This window comes from Saccopteryx leptura, chromosome 3, assembly GCF_036850995.1.
Source record: "Saccopteryx leptura isolate mSacLep1 chromosome 3, mSacLep1_pri_phased_curated, whole genome shotgun sequence".
In the NCBI taxonomy this organism is placed as follows: Eukaryota; Metazoa; Chordata; class Mammalia; order Chiroptera; family Emballonuridae; genus Saccopteryx; species Saccopteryx leptura.
In genome coordinates, this window is record NC_089505.1 from 168845977 (window position 1) to 168871179 (window position 25203).

Consider the following 25203-nt stretch of genomic DNA (forward strand, 5'->3'; position numbering starts at 1 on the left):
CATAACCAGAAAGAAGAAAGTATGTATGCATCTCTGTAGCTCTATTTTCACAAATCCTGGCAGAGTTGTGATGTTCTAATTTGAACCATGTGTTAATCTCTTGGACCAATCACAGGGGCCAGGGTGGCAGTCATATGAGAAAATGGCTATCCCCATTTAGACCACAGGTTTAGAGTGCAGGAAAGAGGGGGGTTGTTTGCCCAAAGAAAGGGATGACACCACAGTGACCACAGGAGAAACTGGCAGCCTCCCAGTCCTAGTCTGCCAAAGGGTCATATCTGAACTAGGGGCTAGATTTTAAAAGTCAGCCTGAAGGAGCAATATTACATATCTCAAAATCATCCTTGAAAATTTTCTGAAATGGGTATACAGCCCTAATTCTTAGTCATAATAAGGGCTGAAAAACACTGAGCTTGATTAAAGGAAAGAACAAAATAAAAGTCTACAAGATGATGTTTGGGCATTCAAATGTGCTTGCTTTGTTGTTGTTGTTTAAGATTGTATTACTTGATTTTATTCTACATGAGGTGGTGGGCACAAAGCAATCTTCCTTAATAAAGTTAACAGATTCACTAAAACATTTTTAATAATGCCCATTTTAAAAAAGTATTTTTTCAAGTTGTTCTGCAATCTAAATATACAATGCTTAGAAAACAACGTTTATAAAACAAAGGCAATGTGAAAGACATTAAGACAACTAGCACAATACAAGTTTTATATAGCTCTGATTTGACAGTTTTCTTACTGCATCATCAATGTCAGAGATCTGTTCCTTCAGCTGGCTCCATTGCTCTGGATTTGAAAAAAATCCCTTTTTCTCCTGGTTTCATTTCACCTCTGGATCCATGCAATATTATCTAATATCAATTAGGACTTTTCCTTTAAAGTCCTGAACGCTGACTGCCTCATTTTCCCAACCTGAAACATGTTATCATTTCTGTGTTGTTGCTCTGCTTTAGAAGATGACAGGGCTCTTGAAGTTTCACCAGGCTTTTGCCTCTGACAGTGACGTTGACAAAAAGTTAGAGGAAATGCTTTTTCCTCTAACTTTTTGTCAACGTCACTGTCAGAATCGCTGCCAGAAGAGCTTGAAGAAACAAGCTCCTTTGATTTAGGTATTTCTCGGCTCCTGCTCCAGAACAGCCCTGTGCAGGCTGGCTCACCACTGACCCAAATGAGCTTGCTTTTCAGACAGTCAGTGATCACATCCCTCTCAAGAAGAGGAGATACAGACAAAATTTTAAAAGTCTCTCTTTAACCATGTGGTACAATCCAGTTTTTAAAAAATATGAAATTTCTGTTACCTTAGTGCATATCAATAAAATCATTTGTTGTGACAATAGAGATATGTGAAAAAATATATAGCCCTGTGTCTGATCATAGAAAGTACTCAATAACTGTCTTCTAGATTTAAATCCAAACTTTCCTTGAAAGTAAAAAGATTTTGTTTGGGTTGGCATTTCATGTCATGGCCCCTCCCAACAGCAACCATTTCCTGCTAATTTGGGCCTGGTCAATTGACCGGCATAGAACCATGTGTCACGGAAGTTTCTTAACAGCATGGGTGTTGTGCCAGGAGAGGCAGCTGGAGGAGTATGCAGTGGACTAGGATGGTCTGAGGAGCCTGAGTTCTCTGCGGAAATTAGCCATGAAACTTAGGCAAATCTTTTCAGTTCTCTGGGCCTCAACTTCCTCATTGGCAAAACTCAGCTGCTACTATCACCCTACAATAAAGTTGTTGGAGGGAATTAAATTGAAGAGCAGATGGTTACCAAGTGAACTTATATTAAGCACTGAAATAATAGAATTTCTTTCCTTTCTGGGAAAGGATTACATTGTGCCAGATTTCAGGACAGCAGTACTCAGGGAAAGAGTCTAGAACAGTGTTTTTCTGCGATGGGTGTCTGAACAACGCTGGTCTAGAATGCCTACTGACACATGTGGCATGAAATAGTTAAAGCAAAAACTGACAGAAAGGTGGGATGTAGATCTTCATTGCCTTCTTCTTAGATAGGCAGAGATAGCTTCTCCCTGTTTCTTCTATCATGTTGCCAAATTATTATTTTCAAATATATTTAAATTGTGCCTACTGAGAAAAATATCATTTTTTAAATTTGGATTTATGTGTGTACATGCAATGTGAAGCTGGTGAAGACGCTCACTCAGCTATTGAGCTAAAAAACCATGTTCCTTTTTATTCCTTTTATTTTTAAAAAAATATTTTTTTTATTGATTTCAGAAAAGAGAGAGAGAGAGAGAGAGAGAGAGAGAGAGAAAAGGGTGATGGAAGGAGCAGAAAGCATCAACTTGTACTTGTTGCTTCTCGTATGCGCCTTGACTGACTGGGCAAGCCCAGGGTTTCAAACCAGCACGCTCAGCATTCCAGGTTGACACTGTAGCTGCTGAGCCACTGCAGGTCAGGCGGCAAGTGCTTTTACAATGCATTCTAGACAATTGCTTACTGTTACATATATTCATTTGTTCATTTATTTATACTTTAGCATTTGTTCTGGAAATAATTTTGTAATGTTTCACTGCTGGTAGTTGAATTTCTTCCATTCCTCACACTGGTATTAGCCTCTTTAACCTTTCCACATTGATTGCCCCAAAATCGCTTACTATTGTTCATTACAGTGCCGCTCATGTATATATGTTTGATGCATGTTGTGATTCTGAGTACCCTTTCTGGCCTACAGAAACCCAGATGTAACACAAATATTCATAACACATGGCCCTTGGAAAATATTTGGCTTGGAGATCTAAGCCAACATGGGAATAATTTGATGTAATTCAATCTCTTGGAAACAATGTCTAATATAATTGCCTAATATTATATTACTGGTTAGTTAATTTGGATAGAAATACTTTTTTTTTTGATAAGTGTGAGAATCCTGTACTGATTTTACAGAAGAGACCAGGTTATTCTTTTCATTTCAATGGCTTTCAGGACTCCAGGTCAATTGTTGGTGAAATACACTGCTGCCTAGTAATTTCACACCCAGGTTTAATGAGTTTCTTGGGAAAATTATTATAAGATAGCACAAACCTAAGAAGAAACCCTCATTTTGTTTTATTTGTTTATTTATTTTCTTATTTATTTTTACTTATTTATTTTGCCATTGATTTGAGAGAAAGAAAGAGAGGGGGGGGAGAGAGAGAGAGAGAGAGAGAGAGAGATCAACTTGTTTCGCTTAGCTGTTCCATTTCGTTGTGTATTTATTGATTGCTTCTCCTGTGTGGCCTGACCAGTGATCAAACCCATAACCTCTGGTGTGCTGGATGGTTGCTTTATCCTCTGGGTAACCTGGCAGGGCAACAACCCTCATTTTTAAAAACATGTATCATGTGATATTTATTTTCTTTCCCTATCATTGTACCTCATCTCTGAATGTTCATGATCATTACATATGGAGCAAGGTCCAGCATGGGTCTCCAAATGGTACTAAAAACATATCACAATGGGATTTTTTTTTCATGAGAGGAGGGGAGGCAGAGACAGACTCCTGCATGCGCCCCAGCTGGGATCCACCTGGCAAGCCCACTAGGGGGCGATGCTCTGCCCATCTGGGGCCCTTGCTCCCAGTGCAACACGAGCCATTTTTTAACACCTGAGGCAGAGGCCTTGAAGCCATCCTCAGTGCCCAGGGCCAACTTGCTGTAATCGAGCCTTGGCTGCTTTAAGGGAGAGAGAGAAAGAGAGAGAGAAGCAAGAGGGGCAGGGGTGAAGAAGCAGATGGTCGCTTCTCCTGTGTGTCCTGACTGGGAATTGAACCCAGGACTTCCATACTATGGGCTGATGCTCTACCACAGAGTCAATAGGCCAGGGCCACAGTGTTGAAAACTTACTGTATAAGGAAACTCCATACTGCTTTCCACAGTGGCTCAACCAAAAAATTTCTGCCAACAGTGTACAAGTGTTCCCTTTTGTACACATCTTTACCAACACTTACCTCTTATTTTCTGTTCCTTATCATTTTATTTTTTAATTATAGTTGACATTCAATATTATTCTGTATTAGTTTCAGGTATACAGCATAGTGATTGGACAATCATATACTTTATAAAGTGATTCCCTCACTACTTCAAGTACCCACCTAGCACCATACATAGTTATTACAATATCATAGACTATATTTCCTATGCTGAATTTTACATTCCTGTGACTGCTGTAACTACCAATTTGTACTTCTTCATTATGTTTGAGTCTAATTCATTTTGACTTAATTTTTATGGTGTAAAAGAAATGTACAGTTTCATTTTTCTGCCTGTAGTTATCTAGTTTTACCAACACTATTTGTTGAAGAGACCATTCTTTATCTGTTGAGTGTTCTTGGCTCCTTTCTTAAATATTAGTTGACCATATATGCAGGAATTTATTTCTGGGCTCTCTACTCTGTTCCATTGGTCTGTGTATCTATTTTTACACTAGTATGAAACCGCTTTAATTATAATAGCTTCAAAATATATGGGGTGGGGAAAAAGTAGGTTTATAGTTGTTCATATGGAAAATAATACAATAATTAACAGATAATACAAGAATAAACTCTGTGTTTCATGTACTCACAACTGTAAAATTATTTTTTGCCCTACCTTGCAGTTTGCAATCAGGAAGCATGATACCTCTGGTTTTCTCAATATTACTTTGGCTGTTCAAGGTGTATTGTGGTTCCATTAAAATTGTAGGATTGTTTTCTCTATTTCTGTGAAAAATGTTATTGAAATTTTGATAGGGATTGTGTTTTGAATCTATAGACAGCTTTGGGTGGTAGAGACATTTTAACAATATAAATTGTTTTGATCTATGAACATAGGATACATTTCCATTTGTTTTTATCTACTAAATTCTTTCACCAGTCTTTCATCAATTTCTTTCATTATAGTTTTCAGTATACAGATCTCTCACTTCATTGGTTACATTTATTCCTACGTATTTTATTGTTTCTAATATTATTGTGAATGAGATCATCTTCTTTATTTCTTTTTCATATGTTTTATTGTTTAGGCCTGGCCCACTTCTGAAAGCCTTGCTCTTTCATTATGCCATACTACAGTGCACATAATAATGACTGTTCCCAATCACATCCTTCTTCTCTTATCAGAGGCATGGAAAATGCCTGTAGTTCTTTTTATTTTTCAAAGGAAACTGCTGTCTGATCTGTGGTGACTCTGGGTAAAGCGTCAACCTGGAATGCTGAGGTTGCCAGTTCGAAACCCCAGGCTTGCCTGGTCAAGGCACATATGGGAGTTGATGCTTCCTGCTCCCCATCCCTCCTCTTTCTCTCTCTCACCTCTTTCTCTAAGAATGAATAAATAAAAAGAAAAAAGAAAACTGCCTTTTTAAACTATAAACATTATAGTGCCCTTATATTTCTTTTTCTTTCTTTTTGTAGCAGAATATTAAGGATTTATCAAAAAGGTAGAAGAATCACTAAATTTTTAAAAACTCAAACATCAGCCCTAGTCAGGTAGCTTTGTTGGTTAGTGTTGTCTGATATGCCAAGACTGCAGTTTCAATCCCCAGTCAGGGCACATACAAGAATCAACCAATTGCTCTGGTCAAATAGCTCAGTTGATGAGAGCATTCTCCCAAAGTGTAGAGGTTGCCGGTTTGATCCCTGGTCAGGATACATACAGGAACAGATCAATGTTCCTGTCTTTCTCTCTTTTTCTTGCTAAAATCAATTTTTAAAAATTTTAAAAAGGAATCAACCAGTGAATACATGAATAAGTGGAACAACAAATCAATGTTTCTCTTTCTCTCTCTCTCTCTCTTCTCTCTCTCAAATCAATAAATTATTTAAAAACTCAAATATCAATGTCCTACAATAGTTAATGAAAATAGGGCTTTCACTATTAAGCACTAAATGAGAAAAATAAAATTAATGTGCTGAGTTTTTTTATAAACTAAATGTATTCATTCATAAAGGACTGGCTTTTATTCAAAAATTCTTTTCTTACTATTTATCTGATTTTAAAATATCCTTCTTTTATGAAATGGTAATGACAGTAACTGGTAATTTATTTTTATGTCCTGTCTTGCCAACTATATGTTTCCTTGCCCCCTAAACTTCTCATCCCTCCCCATAATTTAACCGCTCTGGAAACTTCTGTACTAACATAAGCCTTTTTTTCTTATTGTTAATAAATTTGCCTATTCCCCCTTAGATTCTCCTCTTTTCCTTGTTACTATTTATGAAACCAGATAAAATTTAATAAAATCTCTAAATGTCTTTGTAATTGCAACTGTAGCCTAAACAGACATGATTTTTATAAATAGGAAGATGTTGACAATACAACCACTCTTTGAAATATGTTCTCTGAAAGAAGTGAAAATGCTGCCTGCTGAGGTATATCTCACATCAAACGTGATTCTGAGCCACACACAGTCAAGATTCTAAAAACCAATCTGATGCTATTAATCTGTTAGTTCTCTTATGGAAAGTGACTTTCCAACACCAAAAGAATGTACTAAACAGAATTAAAACTAAATTATTCTTGTACCTAATGTAAAGATGTTTAAGAAAATAAAAAAAAATTTTGTATAGTTTATTTAGTAAGCTACTTAAAAGAAGAAACTTAAGTGTAGGCCTTCATTTCTATAGTATAATTTTAGAACCAAAAAGAGCTTCCAACCCCCAAGTTATCTCCCTGACAACCTGTAACAAAACACAGCTCAGGGAAACTTTGAACAGCAAGCCTCCTGGCTGGGTTTGCCTTTGTAGAGGTGACTTTCTTCTGACAGTATCCAGAGGGCCCAGGTTTCCTGCTCCTGGGCTCACAACCCCTCTCCCTGCTCTTCTGCAGCACCCTCTTCCAGTCCGTGGCAACCTACTTCATCAGACCTGTGTAGACTATTTATCCACTGAGAGAAAACTCAGTTGCAAAGCAGATACAAACTTCTCCAAGACTGGATTTTTTACACCGATTCATGTGCCACCTAACACTACCACCCTTTCCCCAGAGTCAAACTTATTCTTTTTATTTCTTTTTTAATTTTTTATTGATTGATTTTAGAGAAAGAAAGAAAAATAACATCAAATTTTTGTTCCACTTATTCACACACTCATTGGTTGATTCTTGTATGTGCCCTGACCAGGGATCGAATTCACAACCTTGATGTGTTGGGACAATGCTCTAACCAACTGAGCTACATGGCCAGAGCATTGTCAAGCTTGTTCAATCATTTTGAGCCCTCATTCCTAGTGAATTCAGGCTTCTGCTGCCAGGTCCAGCAAAATCTACTGGGAAAGCAATCTTGTCATTTATGACTCAGTTCCCTTACCCTTCAACCCTACCCAAACTGAGTGTTTAAAGCCTGGCTTCCTATAAGCAGTGGTATGCTGGAGCTAGTTCATGCTGTCGCAAGAGAGCTGATTGTACAATTTCCTGAAATTTTGCACACTAGGTATTTAAATTGTTATTATTAAAAATTAAATTGTAGGCCCTGGCCAATTGGCTCAGCAGTAGAGCATCAGCCTGGCATGTGAAAGCCCCGAGTTCAATTCCCGGTCAAGGCACACAGGAGAAGCAACCATCTGCTTCTCCACCCTTCCCCTTCCTTTTTCTCTCTCTATTTCTTCTCCTCCTGCAGCCATGGTTCCAATGGTTTGAGTGAGTTGGCCCCAGGCACTGAGGATGGCTCCATGGCCTCACCTCAGGTGGTAAAATAGCTTGGTTGCCAAGCAAGAGAGCACCCCCTAGAGGGCTTGCTGGCTAGATCCCAGTCAGGGTGCATGCCTCCCTGCTTTCCTGCCTCTCATTTAATTTAAAAAATCTGCTAATAAAACAATTAAATTGTATAAAGTGTAATTAAGAAAATTATATAAAAACAAAGGTAGTAAATAACCAAAATTCATCACTTATTTATTATTTTACTCCATTTCACTATTTTCTATGTGCTTTAAGTTTATTATGTCTAAAGGTGAGAAAACTATACTGTATAACAGTATGCCATGGGATATTTCCTCCCAAGACTGACTTCAGGGACATCACATTGGAAGCTTGAAGTCTGTCATGGCAGTACTTATACCACTGCTACAAATCAAGGTTCCTTCTATTGCACCCCCTAAAACAGTTCTGTAGTAATTACCAGCACATCATTGTGTATAATGGGAAAACCCAGCTACTCCCACCACAATGCCTGAAGAAAACCACAGAGCCTTACATATTGGTTCCAGTGTAAATTCAGAGTGATCAGATTCGGCTGGGCCCTCAACACTGCTCTGCAATCTTATTATGTTTCTCTGGTCAGCTTTCCCCTCTATGCTCCAGATGCTTTCTTTTACTTACCTTGTCTACTTCCCCCCAACGTCTAATTCTCCCTGTCCTTCCTCCTGGCTCTCAGAAGACAATTCAAATTTCTACTTCGTGGAGAAAACAGAAGCCATCCAAGTAGCACTCCCTCAACCTCCTGGCTCTAACTCTGTAAGTGCACCTGTGTCTGCACCCTGTCATTTCCTGTTACAATGAAATAGGTGTCCCTCTTTCTAAGGCCTACCTCTCCACCACAGCCGTGACCCAGCCTCTTCTGCCTCTTCAGAAGCTGCCTTCTCTCCATTATACCCTGCCTTCCATATCGTGTACTTTTCCCTCTCTGTTGCCTTTACTCCATCTGTTACTTCAACTTCTACAGTTCTTTTCTATCCAAGCAAACAAACCTTTCCAATCTCATGTCCTCCTTTACCTCCTGCCTTATTTCTTCCCTTCCCTTCATAGGCAGACTTGAAAACATTTGTCTAAACTCCTTTGGTTTACTTCCTTTTCTCCCTCTCTCACCTCAGCCTATTGCAAACTGGTTTTCCACCCAGCCCCCTGAAATGCTGTTGGTCATGCCACCGATAGCCTCCAAGTTACTAAGTCAAATGGGAAGTTCTCAGTTTTTATTTCACTTGATTCCTCTACAACACTTGGACTCTCTACATTGACGCTCTACAATATTTTGATCACTCTCTCTCTCTTTGAAATTCTTTTTTTCTCTTGGTTTCTAGGATGTCACCCTCCACTGCCTTTTCCTATATGTCTATGGCCACTATTTCTCAGCCTTCTTTGCAACTTCCTCTCTTCTTTTTGGGAGGGCAAGGGAAAAAAATCTAGAAAACCAAATATCCTTGATAATGGTGGCACTGATTTTTGTATATTATTCTTCTTACTGTAATTATCATTGGCAGCAAAACAACCACCAGCCTTTCCACACAAACTTGATAGGAGGAGGGAAAAAATTCTGAAATGTGTCCATACTATAAGCAAGTAGTGGAAGGAAGCAAGGAAGATAACTATATTTGTTGACCTTTGTTGTTAAATGTCAGGTATTGCATTACACATATTTATATTTTTTTATTCTATTTAATTTCTGTGATTATACTGTCAAGTAAATATTATCAACTTCGTTTCACTGATGATGAATTATCTAAACAGCTCATAACCACCAAGCTAGTAAATAACAGAGGTGAAATTTAAATCTACTTCTTCTGACTGCTAGGACAGTGCTCTTTCCAGAGATAATATACCTGATTTGCTCTTGGTTTATAGAGATTCTGTGGAAGGCAATTAAATGCTCCTTTTGAGGGTGCTAGCTTTGGGGAGAAACGTCTTATAGTTGCTCAGAAGAAATGGGTTGGAGGCCTGGCTTGATGGTCTCCAGGCAAGACTTAACAGCACAGCAGTAACTCACAAAGGACTGTGCAGGTGGGATATGGTTTTTAGCCCTGCAGGCTGAGAAACTATTCTTGCCAGAGCACTCAGAAACAAGTGGTGTCTAAGGGACAAGTTCATCCACTGGTACATGAAGCAGAGTGCCAACATATAACTATCAAAATTCTGGTATTCATGCACTAATATACTCTGAACCTGTAAAAATATCTCTATAAGAAGTAAATTTGTAATCAGCAGGTTACTGAGAAAGTAATTGAGCAAGACCTCTGGCTGAATAGCTCAACTCGTTAAGAGTATTGACCCAATATGCAAAGGTTGCAGGTTCAATCCCCAGTCAGGACACATATAAGAGCAGATGGGTATGTGTGTCTCTCTCTTTTCCATTCTCTCTAAAATCAATAAATACACATGCACACACACACACACCACACACCACACACATATATATATTTTAAATGAGAGGAGGGCAGATAGTGAGACAGACTCCCACATATGCTCCAGCCAGGATCCACCCAGCAACCCCTATCTGGGGCCAATGCTTGAATCAACCGAGGTATTTATAGCACCTAAGGCTGATGTTTTTGGACCAATCTGACTATCCTTAGCATCTGGGACCAATGCTCAAACCAATCAAGCCACTGGCTATGGGAGGGGAAGAGGGAGATAACGGGAAGAGGGAGGGGGAGAGAAGCAGATGATTGTTTTTCTTGTGTGCCCTGACCGGGAATTGAACCTACGATGTCCATAAACCAGGCTGATGCTCTATTCACTGAGCCAACTGGCCAGGGCCAATAAATAATTTTTTAAAAAAGAAATTGAGCAACAAATCAGAGTCAGGTCAGTTACATTAGTTGTCTTTCTACCTGGAGCAACTGAACTATCATTTTGCTAACAGAAGGGAGGGTGAGGAAACAAATGTCAGGTGGCCTTTGCTCTGGTTAAGCTAGAGACCCCTAGCCAGTTCCCACTCTATGAGCCTCCAGGTTGACCATCCCTCCCCCTTCTGCTTATATGATGTGACAGGTTTGAACTACTCAGGTCATATAAACCTGGGCTGAAAAACTGCACAAATATCAGCTTGTGGCTACTAGTTCTCATACAAGGGCCCTCTTCTCTTCCCTAACTGCTCAGAACCATGGCAATTTTCCTTGTTCATTCTAATAGTGAGGGTTGGGTGAGTTGCTTCAGGGTCATCCCAACCTGATGTCTAGCTCTGGTAATCCCCAACTTTATTGGGGAGTGGGGGCTTTATCATTAGACTCCTTAACTTAAATGTCCATAGCCAAAGCTATGAAAATTGCCCCTCAGTTTTTAGTTCAGCAAGCACCCTCAGACTATAAGTAACTTTGGTTCTCAGCTACTGTTAGGATTTCTACCTTCACTTAGATTATGGCCTGATAATTTCTTAACTAATGGTAAAATGCTTTTAAAAAAACATATTTCATTCACCATTTTTAGGGGTTTTTTTTATAGCAGGAGGATTAGTTCAAATAACCTGCCCTCCTATTACTAATAGTAACATACAATAAATGCTCAGTAAAGTCCACGAATATTTTGTCCAAATGGATAAATGCTCAATCAAACCTGAGTGCCACAGAATTGGGACTTGTTCAATAGTTTCCCTGAAAATATACTCTTGCACTGTCTGTATCCTTTGCCAGAAATGCAGACATTTCTTGCCTACTGATTAGAATTCGGGGGATCAAATTAGATCTGCATTTTAATAAGCTCTGCAGGTAACTCTTACGTGCACCAAAGTTTAGAACAATTGAACTGAGGCATTGTTCCAAATTAGATCTCATACATTCCCAGAAATGCCTCATTTCTAAAGCCTTCTCACATGGAATATAAATTAGCAAAGCATTCATTTATAAGAGGGAGATTATTTCTCAGCACATCTTTTCATTTTTTCATATTTATAGTACATATTCAAAACAGAGTCAGTAGCATACTTAAATTACCATAAAAAGTGTATAAAACTTTAAAAATCTAAAGAATGCTTGACAGCATAACCTTCATAAAAATCTAGAAACCGGAAATCCAATTATCAGTTGAATAGGGGGAAATTTAGACCACCAACTGTAATTTAAATCACAAACCTAGTATTCCTAATCAGCATTAACCTTTTTACAGTTGCAACAAAATGAAACAAAAACAAAAATAACAGAGAAACAAAACCCATTTTTTTCTATAATAGAATTTTCCTTTGCTTAAATAATACCACAAATACAGCCTTAATTTTTCTATTTGAGGTATTGCAGAAAATTATATTCATATAACCTGATTCTAGTGGAAGTCTGACTTTGGAAAGAATTACAAAAAATAGTAATTTATTATAGCCTAAAAATATCCTTATTAACACCTAATTCTTTTCCTAAACTTGGAAATTTATATGGGTAGATATGTGACAAAATATCATAGAAATATTAATAGTAGGATCTGGGAAGTAGTATACAAATATTCACTGAAATATTTTTTCAACTTTGTTTTATGTTTGAAAATTTTTGTGACCAAATTTTTATGGTTAAAATATTTAATAGTCACAATGAGCTAATCCCTGCTTATTAGTCAGCGGCAGCTCTGCCACATGTCCTACAGCACAACACTGCTCCCTCGCTCTAGGGTACTCTTCGCCTCCCTTGTTCACTAAAGTCTACAATATTATTTGTCAAATAAATTTGTGAAATATGATTTTTATGTTTGTTCACTTATAGTTTGCATTGGGGGCTGGGCAGCACCAGGTATATGTGGTCTGTGAAATTGCATATTATGGCCCTGGCCGGTTGGCTCAGCGGTAGAGCGTCGGCTGGTGTGTGGGGGACCCGGGTTCAATTCCCGGCCAGGGCACATAGGAGAAGCACCCATTTGCTTCTCCACCCCCCCCTCCTTCCTCTCTGTCTCTCTCTTCCCCTCCCGCAGCCAAGGCTCCATTGGAGCAAAGATGGCCCGGGCGCTGGGGATGGCTCCTTGGCCTCTGCCCCAGGCGCTAGAGTGGCTCTGGTTGCAGCAGAGCCTCCCCCCCCCCCCCCCGGAGGGGCAGAGCATCGCCCCCTGGTGGGCAGAGCGTCCCCCCTGGTGGGCGTGCTGGGTGGATCCCGGTCGGGCGCATGCGGGAGTCTGTCTGACTGTCTCTCCCCGTTTCCAGCTTCAGAAAAATACCAAAAAAAAAAAAAAAAAAGAAATTGCATATTACTTTCCTGCTTGGGAAGGGCTATTGTTTTGCTAATGTTTGCTGGACAGAGGTTTTCCTGCCAGAAAGTTTTGCAACTAGAGAGAAGGAGGAGAAGCAGAAAGAAGATATGTTTTCAGTGAGAGAGGAGAGAATGCAGAGTGCTGAAGAAGAAGCCACGTTGGTGGGGAAAGAGAAGTATAGATGGGAACCAGAGGTGAGGGGCTTTGCGAGCTCTGCTGAGACTGGTGGGGCCTTTGATTCTAGGAGGAACTGAAGAAGATTCTCCTGGTTGTGGAACTGGAGAACATGCCAGGGCTTTGGGAGCCCTTTGTGTTTGCTCATTGGCTGGTGTGAGACTTTAATAAAGGAATGGCCCACCATTTTTTGACTCCATTGTTTCTTTACTGTCTGCCCTAGTCCAGTGTAAACTTCCATGGGCATGGCCGGGACTACTGGCCATACAACTACCTTCAAGACTCAATTAAAAGACCAGGACTTTTCTGACACCACCCAACCCAACACAGATCTGGGCATGATCTCTTTCTACTGTTCCCTATACATCCCACATTTGTAGCTCTTATCACACTGGGCTGAGGTTATTAGTTTACATGACCTAGATCCCTATTTAACTATAAACTTTCTGAGGGCAGGAACTGTGTCATTTCACCCTGCATTCCCAGGGCCCAGAGCAGGTCTCAGCTCAACTATGTATCAGGCCTGCCATTCAACCATGGTATCCCACATGAAGCACATCATGGAATTAATCTTCCATAAATATTTGTGAATTGAATGTTTAGCCCTGAGTAGGTGCTAGGTATACATTTGTTAATGGATCAGTGAATGAATGTTGCTCTCCAAAGGAGATTAAGCAAAAAAATGAATGACAAAGCCCATAGAACACTAAATTTTTTTTAAAGATTTGTAAAATAAAGAACATGGTTATTAAATTTCCTCAAGACAAAGACTATCCTGTGTTAAAAGAAAATAAACCAAATATGGAGACCAGTTTTGAGTCAAGCACTTTGATGGGCAAGTAAATTTTAAGTTCTAATGCGATGACTTTTATATGCTGATGATATTAGTTTCCTGTGGTTGCTCTAATGAATGACATACCCCATAGCCTAAACCAGCACACATTTATTCTTTTACAGTTTTGAAGGTCAGAAGTCCAAAACCAGTTTCATTGAACCAAACCAAGTCGTTGGCAGAGCTGGTTCCTTCTGGAGGCTCCTGCAAAGAATCTATTGACTTGCCTTTTTTCAGCTTCCAGAGGCTCCTTGTAGTCCCTGACTTTTGGCCTCTTCCTTGTCTCCCAAGAACATCACTCCAATCACTGTTTTCAGAATCACATGGCCTTCTCCTCTGGGTAGTAAAACTTGCTCTTCCTTTAGCTTAAGTCTTCTAAGAACACTTACAGTTATTATATTTAGGGCCCACACTGATAATTCAGGATATTCTCCTATTTCAATATCCTTAAGCATATCTGCAAAGTTCCATATAAGGTAACATTCACAGGTTCTGGGAATTATGACTTGGATATCTTTATTCAAAAAAACCACATTGATTTTTTTTTCCCCTGTAAATATAAAAATACATGTATGGTTACTTTATTCTGCAAGTTTACAACATTCTGAATTTTTAATATTCTTTCTGATACATGTATTTGCAATATGGGCAAGTAATAATACACATATTATAAGCAATACAAATATGGACTGGATCAAATGGACATGCATATAGTTCAGAATGTTTTGTAGATAGGAATATTGTGAGCCTGGAATTGCAGACAGAAATTTAGGATCAGGGTATATGTTAGGCCATGACTGCTCCCCCCCTGCTTCCCCTGCCCCCCCCCACACACACACACACAGGGTATTGCCTTCTCATTAACAGGAGCAGATCCTACAGCTGCATTTAGTTTATGAGACTTCACCTACAGTTGATAAGGTGAGACAGAAACACATCAAACTGACCCAATCAGATTTCTTCTTCCAAGGAATACAGAATTTTATATTCAGAGATGTTAATGTTAATCAGTTATAGCTAGCACTTGAACTCAGGTAGCAATCCCTCACCTTACAGATCAAAAAGCTAAAAAAAAAAAAAAAAAAAAAAGGTCTACAGAAAGAGAAGAATGCAACAAATATTTATAATCTCAAAATAATTCCCTCGACCTTTCTCTCTCTCTCTTTTTTCTTTCTTTTTTCCTTCCCTACGCCCTTGCTTCAGTTATTTTGAGTATATATCTGTTATTTGCAATGAAAAAGTTCTACATTGAGACAAGATAGCATCTTCAGTGATGCATACTTCTGTGATATTAGAGCGAGGACAATGCTCGTGTAGTTATACTTCAAACTGTAGAAATTTCTTGTAGATGGAATCTTAGCTTTAATGAAACAAAGAAATTAATATTTGAAGTTTTTCGTATTCTTTTTTCTTTTCTTTTCTTTCTTTTGTTTCCTTTTACTTTTTTAGGACAAAACTATTTTATAAGGAATTTCTAGATAGAATTGCATGTTTAAGGGATAAAGTTAGGATCCCAAAGGAAAAATATTTTTTCTCTACTTTTATTATTTTTCGTCTTCTGATATTATATTCTTTAGCTTGAACCAATGATCTATGGGTTATCCAATTAAACCAATCCATTTGTCTACAGCTAAGTGGATTTTTGTTTTTCTTTGCTCAAAAAAATTAATTTAGATTTAGGACACATTGAATATTGATCTTTTTCTTTTATCTAGAGATTATTTCAAAGTTTAGCTGTTAGTGTAAAAAGTATCTCTAAATTATATCTTAATTTTGAACACCAGAGTTTTATGAAAGATATTTTTTAAAATTGTTTTCTTCTTGCCTGACCAGGCCGTGGTGCAGTGGATAGAGTGTCAGACTGGGATATGGAGGACCCAGGTTCGAGACCCCAAGGTTGCCAGCTTGAGCGTGGGCTCATCTGGTTTGAGCCCAAGTTCGCTGGCTCAAGCAAGGGATCACTCGGTCTGCTGTAGCCCCCGGTCAAGGCACATATGAGAAATCAATCAATGAACAACTAAGGAACTGCAACAAAGAATTGATGTTTCTCATCTCTTTCTCCCTTCTTGTCTGTCTGACTCTCTCTGTCTCTGGTACAAAAAAAAAAAAAAAAAAATTGTTTTCTTCTTTGAATACTAATTAGGCACAATGGACATCTGAATGATCCCTTTAAATATTGACCTTTATACTTGTAACTTACTATGAAAATAATTTGTTTTCTGTCTGGAAAATAAAGTAGGGTTTCAGGTCTGTCCTATTAAGTTTCATAGGTCAGAAAAAAAGTGATAGCAAACAAAACTTGAGATTTTAAAATTTCTTAATTTTTTCTATTTTTTTAAAGCTCATATAATGCAGAAACCTTTATATATATTTGGTTGAATAATTATAAAGCTACTAATTGCCTTCTATTTTTGACTTACAAAAATGGCAATTTCATATTCTCCAACCTAAAAGTTTCCTCATTTAATTACATGTAATCTTGGTCTGTTTGAGAAATACTTTCCATTGTTTTGTTTTGTTTTATGTATCTTTTCTTGGACACTTTCTATTTGGTGAAATGTTGATGGCCATCAAATGTATTTTTGTCCATAGCAGTAAAATGTACAAGTTATTTCTGTTTCTCCTTTACTTTTATAAAGTGATTTTTTTAATGTAAACTATATGTGCTTGTGTAGATTATATGCTAAAAGATTACTTTCATTTTAAAAATCTTTCTTAAAACAGTCCTATTTCACTTCCTTCTCTATGCTTGAATGAGAGACATCTGTTTCTGTTTTCAGTGTTCTTTCGTTACACAACGAAGTTGAATATCAAAGTTCTCCTCCTTCAACAAGGAAAGAATGCTTTGATTTTGTTTTTTATTTCCTTTTATTTATTTTCACTGGTTTAAGAATTACAATTGTTGTATAAAGAGGATGAACTGCTCTCTGAAAAAAATCCAAACAATAGGAAGTACAAAGTAAAAGCCCTTCTCTCATCCGCACCATCCCACCTCCCTCAGGGTAACCACTGATAATAGTGGGTGTGTATCCTTCCAGACCTTTATATATATATGTGTGTGTGTTTATATTCTTAGAAATGGGATCATACTAAACAGACACTATACAGCCTGATTTTTAACCCATTAATAAATCATGAATATGCTCTGCCTGGGTAGCTCAGTTGGTTAGTGTTATCCTGATACACCAAGTTAGTATTTAAGTTCTATCCCCAGTCAAAGCATGTAGAAGAATCAACCAATCAGGCACAATTTTGTTCTAAAATATTATGTTGTACTTTAAACATCATTTAACAAAACCACACTCCTAGAGAGACAGTTATACCTGACTATTTAATAGCTGGGACTCCAGGGACCAGTGTGCTGAGTTTAGATTCCCTCCTCTATTACTTATCATCTATGTGATATTGGACAAGTTACTTGTCTTCCTGTAAAATCAAGAAAATCAGGATGCTAACAGTATCCACTTCATGATGTTTCTTGTGAAGAATAATGAGTATAAATAACTATAGATCTCTCCCTATTTCTGTTGAGAAAGAACTATTATATAATTAGGCACTGGGTACCTATAAGTAGAATACAGACACAACATAATTCCTTGCTTCAGAAGTTTACAATCTATTGGGATGACACAAGCAATGATACAATGATAAGATATTGTTATAATTGTTGAATCAGAGGTCTCTACAAATCATGGGGAAAAAATGCCTAAGTCTAAATACTACCTATATGCTGATGACTTTAAGTCTTACATTTTTATGATGTTTTATTGAGCTGTACATTTGAAACCTGTATAGTTTTGTGAATCAATGTCACCCCAATATATTCAATTAAAAATATAAATAAATATTAGTGGAAATAAAAAAAGAAATATGTTCCCCATGTTCTTTAAAAAGAGATAATATTTGCAGATAAGCCAAAATTTCAAATAAACATATTTTTTTGAAGAGTAAAAAAAAAATGTTTTATATTTCTAACTTTGACCTATCTCCTGCTCCAGGCACATACCAAAAATTATTTGACATTTCTTCTTAGGTGCTTAACAGGCTTAAATTTCATACAATAAAAACAAAACTCAATTATTTTTTAACCTCCTCCTGGCTTCCCTGTCTCAGTAAATGTACCATCCACCATCCAAACTAAAACCTTGGAATCAACTCCAAGGAAAGGAGTCAAAGAACCAAGAAGAAGGGCTAGATCTAAGGAATATTTAAGAGTATGTCCCCAGGCTAATCTATCAGCAGTGCTCTTGGTTTTACTTCCTGGGTATCTCTCCAGTCTGTCTGCCTTGCTCCTTTCCTGTAACTACCTCTCTTAACCAGGCCTCCACCTCCCCCCGCTCCTGGAGTGAATGGCCTTTTAATGCCTCTTCCTGTTCCTATGCTTACAGTTCTATAGTCTATTCTTCACAGAGCAGGTAAAGTGAGGCCTTTACATGCCAATCAAGTCATACCCTGCTCAAAACCCTCCCATTGGCTCCCATTGCACTAACCATTTAAACTCCTCTCCACAGCTTACAAGGCCTGCACGTGTGGCCCTAGCCTATGGTCCTCTGGCTTCATTTTGGTCCATAATTTGCCTCAGTGCTGCTCTCCCACTCCACTGTCTTCTTTTATTGAAATATGCCAACTCCCAAGACCTTTCACTTGAGGTTCCTCTATCTGGACTCCCCCAACCCCCACCCACCCTCACCTCACCATGGCTCTTCTATTGGGCTGGCTCATTCTTGTCCTACAGACCTGCCTTTGAAGCCTTTTCTGGCCATTTTACCTAAAGTTGCTTCTCCTACATCAAGATTATAGCATCCTATTGATTTTCTTGACAGCACTCATCACAATGTGAACTTATCTTAATTATGTCTTTGATTGCTTATTTACTTTATGTTCCCTCTCTCCTCTGAACCAGAATGGAAGCTCCATGAAAGGCTGGACTTTTAATGTCTTGTTCACAACACAGAACAGTGCCCACCACATAATAGGTGCAAAATAAAAATACATTAAGTGAATAAAAGAGAAAATGCTTGGGAGAGTAAATGAGGTCTTCACAGAGGAGTTAGCTTCCAGTCAGGACTTGAATAATGAACTGAAGTCTGCCAGGCTGACATGTTCAGAAAGCGAGTGAACAGCATGCACTCAGGGAATTGAGGTATGTGGTGGGCAGGAATAGGAGGGGATACTGTCAGGAGAGCAAGCTGATGGGCAGGTTGGGAATGGAGAATGATGACATTTTTATACTATGCTAAAGAGCTTAGATTTTCTCTTTTGGGTGACTTGAGCCCCTTGTTAATTTTGAGGAGCAAACCCTTGTGTATTAGCATCTGTTGTGCCTTCACCACAACTTAAAATGACACCTGTAGATTCAAAGTCCAATGCAGGTCTCATCAGATTGAAATAAAGGTGCCAGCAGGCTCTGTTTCTTACTGGAGGCCTTGGGGGAGAATGTGCTCCCTAACTCATTCATGTTGTAGGCAGAATTCTGTCCTTTATGGTTAAAGAACTACCTGTTTCCTTGTTGCAGAGACCAGGGGCTGCCCTTTGCTCCTAGAGGCCTCTCTGGTCCTGTACATGGGTCCCTATATCTCAGAGCCAGTTTCAACATGTCAGATCTTCTTTTACTTGGTGTATCTCTGACTTTCCCTTTAGCCACATCTCTTTTTTCTTCCACCATCTCTCTGGTCCAGTTTTAAGGGCACATGTGATTAGAGTGGGACCACATGAATTCCAGGACAATCCCTTTATCTGAAGCTTTAAAGTCTTAATTATTTTGCCTTATAATGTAACATATTCAGAGATTGCAGGGATTAGAGCACTTTTCAGTGTGGCAAGACACTCTACCTCTACATTTTGTGATCACATTTTCTTATTAGGTTACTCCACAGGCTGTGTGATGTAATCTAATTAGAATAGAAAGAGGGTAAGACTAGTAATCAAGTGGCTATTCCAGGTCAATATGATGAAGGACTGAAAAAATAAGAAGGGCTAGAACTAAGAGGTATTGAACAGATTTTATCTTCAGGCTTTGGCAACTGAGTAGATGTAGGACTGTGGCCAGGAGGATTCGGGAATGGCTGTACAGTAGGGCCATTTGGTAGGAAGGGTGGAAGAGCAAGCTTGAGAGGAAGATGATAGATTCTCTGAGGCATTGCAGATGCTCCAGCATTTTGCTGGTGAGTCATTTATGATTAGCAAATTATTCAAATGATTATGTTGGTAACTTCAACATGTACCCTTTATAGAGTTTCTTAGCATATTAAAAGATTATTTAACAATACAATTAACAGTATTTACTGATTCCTTTCCTAACTTCAATAAATGTTGTTGGATGTGCTAACAGCCTTAAGTTTTTCTTTGCATAAAGTGTAAAATCATGCTTTCCTTAAATATTTGTAAATGGTGGTGTATAATGTTTTATTTCTATCCTTTATTTAAGAAGACAAATTATTACAATACCATAGAAATTACTGGAGCTACCACAAGTGACAGAAGACACAAATAAAGGCACAACCCTTTCTAGCCTTGGTCTTTGTTCTGGTCTTTGAGGGGCATTACAGGTTTGCATTACACAACAGCTGATTCATCAGAACATACTTAGAGTTGGTCACTGTATTTTAAGGGAAAAGCAAATCCAAAAAAAGTGTCTTGATATAAAAGTGACATTTGTGTGAAAAAAAAATTTAGGACACATAAGTTCTAGTACACTTTTGTTCGTTTTAAAGAATAATTATATATTTTTGAACAGTTAGTTACTCTTAATGAAGCATCTCACTTAATTCTTATAGTAAGCCACAGAAAGAAGGGTTTTATTATTCCCATATTCCAGAGGAGGAAAATGAGTGTGAGGAAGGCTATGTAACTTGTTCTGAGTCCCATAACTAGTAAGTAGTAGTGACAGAATTCAGATTCCAAGCTGTCTGATTATAAACTTCATATTCTTTACACAGAATGCCAAGGCCTCAATCTTGGAGACCTGGGAGAATAGGGACTTTCCAAACTGCTATTTATATGATTTCACCTTGGGGACTTTCCTTGATCTACCTGACTATATCATTTTCTTCTATCTATATTTGTAATTTATTTGTGTAATTAATATCTGTCTCCTCCCACTAGACAATAAATTCCATAGATTAGGTACTTCATGGGTTTATGTTTACCCTTGAATTCACAGTTCTTAACTCAGGGCTCAGCACATAATAGGTGCTCAAAAATTATTTGTTTATTAAATGTATGCATGGATGAATGTCATTTAACTTTGCCAGACCGTCAGTAAAATGAAGCAATCAGGACAGATTAATTAATTCATTCAAAACATTTTTGTGGACTTGTGCATGATCTGTAGTTTCCTTCACAGAGAGAAAAATACATTGAAAAAATATATCCAATAGATGTGTTATACATGTTTATGTCTACAGCTATCCATCTATCTATATTCTTTATGTATATAACATTTTTTCACCTATAATTGTTAGTTACTATTTGGCTATTAATGATATCACTTAATTTTGAATAAATTATTAAATATGTAGAAATATTTGAACCCTAATATGTTCTACTATTAGTAGCATTATGGTAGCTACTTTTTTTGAAATGCATTCATTTAAGTTTGTGGAAATTTTATAGATCTATGGATATAGTTGGGTTAGCTTTATATCTTTTTGGTTTTTTTACTGCAAACTTTTTTTACATTTTCTTTGTAACTGATGCTGATAACATGAAGCATTGAATATAAGATAGAAAGTGTTTATATTTGTTGTGTCTCATTTATTTCTTACTTTGCAGTTCTGTAAATGGAGCTACAGAGTTACATTTTATTTTCTGCAGGCTATTTCTTGCTTCTTTTCTTTATTTTACTCTGTCTTGGGGTCTTAGTGGAAATGTATTTTGCTTCCTAAATAAAAAAAAATTGTTAAAAAAATTTTACTGTATAGAAGGAAGATTTGTTGTTTCATTCATTTTTACATCTAGTATTAATATTTTAAAATATATTAACAGATAATATTTTTTAAATCTTCCAGTAAGTTTAAGTATTTACAATTTAGTTATATTGAAATTGATATTTGAGTGACATTCTTTTAATGTGTATAAGTTGGCTGGTTTGGGTAAGACTTATTTCAAGTAATTTACTTTGTCAATAAAATGCAGCAAGAAAAGTCTTATGATAAACAATGATCTTTAAAAAAATGAACAATATTTCCATGTGTTATTATTCATGTATTGAAAATGCTATCCTAAACAATTCTTTCAGAATTTCCTAATAACTGAGAACTATTTAGTACTTGAATATTTATTTTCTATAACAGTATGTATTTTTATTGATGAAGATGCGACAGATTAAAACAATTCTTTCTTACAAGTATCTTAAACAAGTGGAAAAGAAACACAGTAGAGAATGATTTTGACCCACTGATTTCTGCAACCGATTCATTACACTTTCATTGCATCTCTTTTTTTCATAGTTAACAACCAGTATCAACCAAGTTCTGCACAACAGAGCATTTTGCTAAAAGCAGCCCTCCCATCTGCCAGTGATACTTACATTTACCTGTATCCAGTGACTACAGGAGAAATCCATTCTCATTTAAGAATATACGGTAGTGGAAGAAAAAAAAAAGATTTGAGGAAAGGGGAAAAAGTATTGTTGATTTTTTTCTGATAATCAAAATAGAATACATAGATATCTAAATATCTGGATAGCTACACCATGTTTAAGAATTGGAAGACTAGCCTTGACTGGTTAACTCAGTCGGTTAGAGTGCCTTCCTGAAACAACAAGGTTGCAGGTTCCATCCCTGGTCTGTGCACATAAGGAAAGGACCAATAGATGTGCAATGAAGTGGAATGACAAATGACTGCTTCCTTCCACTCTCCCTTCTTCTCTCTGTCTCTCTAAAATCAGTAAAAAAAATTGGAAGGCTAAATATTGTTAATTTTTTCCAAACTGATATATACCTTCTATGCAGTCCTTAACAAAATATCAGCATGCATTTTTTTCCTTGTAGTAATTAAAACAGTTTTTAAAGTTTGTGTGAAAATGCAAAGAACCTAGAATAGCCAAAACATTTTTGAAAAAAAACAGAAACATGTTGGAGATCTTTTACACTTTATTTCAGAATATACCATAAAATATGTTAACCAAAACAACATGGTTTTGGCATAAGGATAGACATATAGACCAATGAAACAAAAAAAGAAGTTCAGAAATAGATATGATATTAATTATTATTATTTTTTTTTTGGACAGAGATGCCAAGCTAAATCAGCAGTAAAGGATTATGTCCCCCAAATAATGGTGCTAATATAACTGGACATGTCCATGCAAAAATAAATAAATAAATAAATAAATACAACCTTAGCTTCTGCTTCACTAATGAGCAAAAATGAACTCAAAATAGTATATAGGTCTATAATATATAATATTCCTACATGTAAGAGCTAATACTAAGGAACTTTTAGAAGAAAGCATGGGAAAAAATCTTTGTGACTTAGATCCTAGGGCAAGCAAAGAGTTCTTAGGTATGACATTAAAAGCACAAACAACACAATTTTAAAGTTAATAAATTTAACTTTATCAAAATTAAATATTTTTGTTTTTCTAAGAACGCAATTTTAAAAGTTAAAAGAGAAGCCACAGACTGAGAAGCAATATTTGCAAGACATGTATTTTATAGAGCAGTGATATTTAGAATACGTAAAGAACTCTTACAACTCTACAATAATGACAAACAATCCAATAAAAGACATGGGCAAAATATTTGTTTAGTCATTTCACTCAAGAAGATATACAGATGTCAATAAGCACCTGAAAAAATGCCAACATTAGTAGTCATTAGGTAAGTGCAAATTAAAATCACAATGAGATATTACTATATACCTATAAGAATGGCTAAAATCTAAGACTGACAATTCCATGGATTTGAAGAAACCAAAACCCTCGCATATTGTTAGAGCCACTTTAGAACAATTTAGCAGTTTCTTCAAAAGATAAGATATACACTATAAAACCCACTCCTATATATCTACCCAAAAGATATGAAAACATATGTCCTTGCGCAAAGTTTTCATAATAACATTATTCATAATAGTCAAACATATCCATACAATGGATAAATAAAAACTCAGCAATAAAAGAACAAACTATGTATACTATGTATATATCTAACAACACAGATGAATCTCCAAACACAGTGCTATATGAAAGAAGCCACATATATTGTATGATACCATTTATATAAAAATTTAGAGAGGGCAAAATTACAGAAAGCCAATTAGCAGTTTCCTGAAGCTGAACTGCTTTCTATAGTTCTATAAAGAGGTTGATGCAAATAGGCACAACGTAACTTTTTGGAGCAAGGAAAGTGTTCTAAAATTTGATTGTACTGATGTTTGCAAAATTATATAAACTTACTAAAACCCATTTAATTGTATATGTAAAGTGGTAAATTATATGGTAGGTAATTTATACCTCCATAAAGGTGGTAAAAAAATAAAGGATACAGTTAAAAGAAGTAAAAAACTGTGGGAAAATATTTACAATACACAATGACAAAAGATTACTATCCACAAAATATAAAAACTTCTTTAAAACAATATCAAATAGAATAACTAGAATATTTAAAAATTAGATAGATCTAAAAGGAAAATATTACTCTCATACTACTATGAATATATAATCACATTTCTTTCTAGTCTTATTTTAAAGCATATTTTAACATATTAAAATTATAATTTTGTAAACCAGATCTATTTTGGGGAACCTGAAGACTTATTTGAATTATTGGAATTGTGCTGAATATAGCTGAGGATTCAGTAGTGACCAAGAAATGACAACTTTTCAAAGTCTCAGTCCAGAAGGCATTATACAAATAACTATAAATAATTGAACTGTTACAAGCTTTAAGACTAAATCTGAACCCTATGTTCATTATTCACTGCCCAATGTATATATAAGCCCATCCTTGGCCTTATATCTTCTATGCAGCATCATCCCCATAAGGCTGTGTATTTCTTTTCCCCCATTCAGTACTTCTCCCATTGCCAATCATTTAAACTCTTTCTCACTGAGATCTGGAACTGCTCCAATATCAGCATACTGGGCTACATTCTCAGATTCATCCTCCACAAACTGGCTATTTAATATTGTCATTCACGAAAGCTCAGGCCTAGCCTCCTTCCCTTCTCTATAATCTCTCCCCCAGGTGAGCTCATTCGTGCCCATGATTGTGCCATATATGCTGACTGCTCCTAAATTTCTATGTCCAATCCAGGCTGTACCCTTGAGCTCAAGACCTGTACATAAAATTGCCTACTTAACATTTCCATACCATATCTTAAAGTTATCTCAAATTCAACAGGTCACAAAT

At 36.8% G+C, this 25203-nt stretch overlaps 1 pseudogene; it reads right to left on the reverse strand.

Moving 5' to 3' along the window:
• Positions 1–697: 697 nt before the first annotated feature.
• On the reverse strand, positions 698–24986 carry LOC136398357 (activated RNA polymerase II transcriptional coactivator p15 pseudogene; annotated as a pseudogene).
• Between the last annotated feature and the right edge of the window lie 217 nt (positions 24987–25203).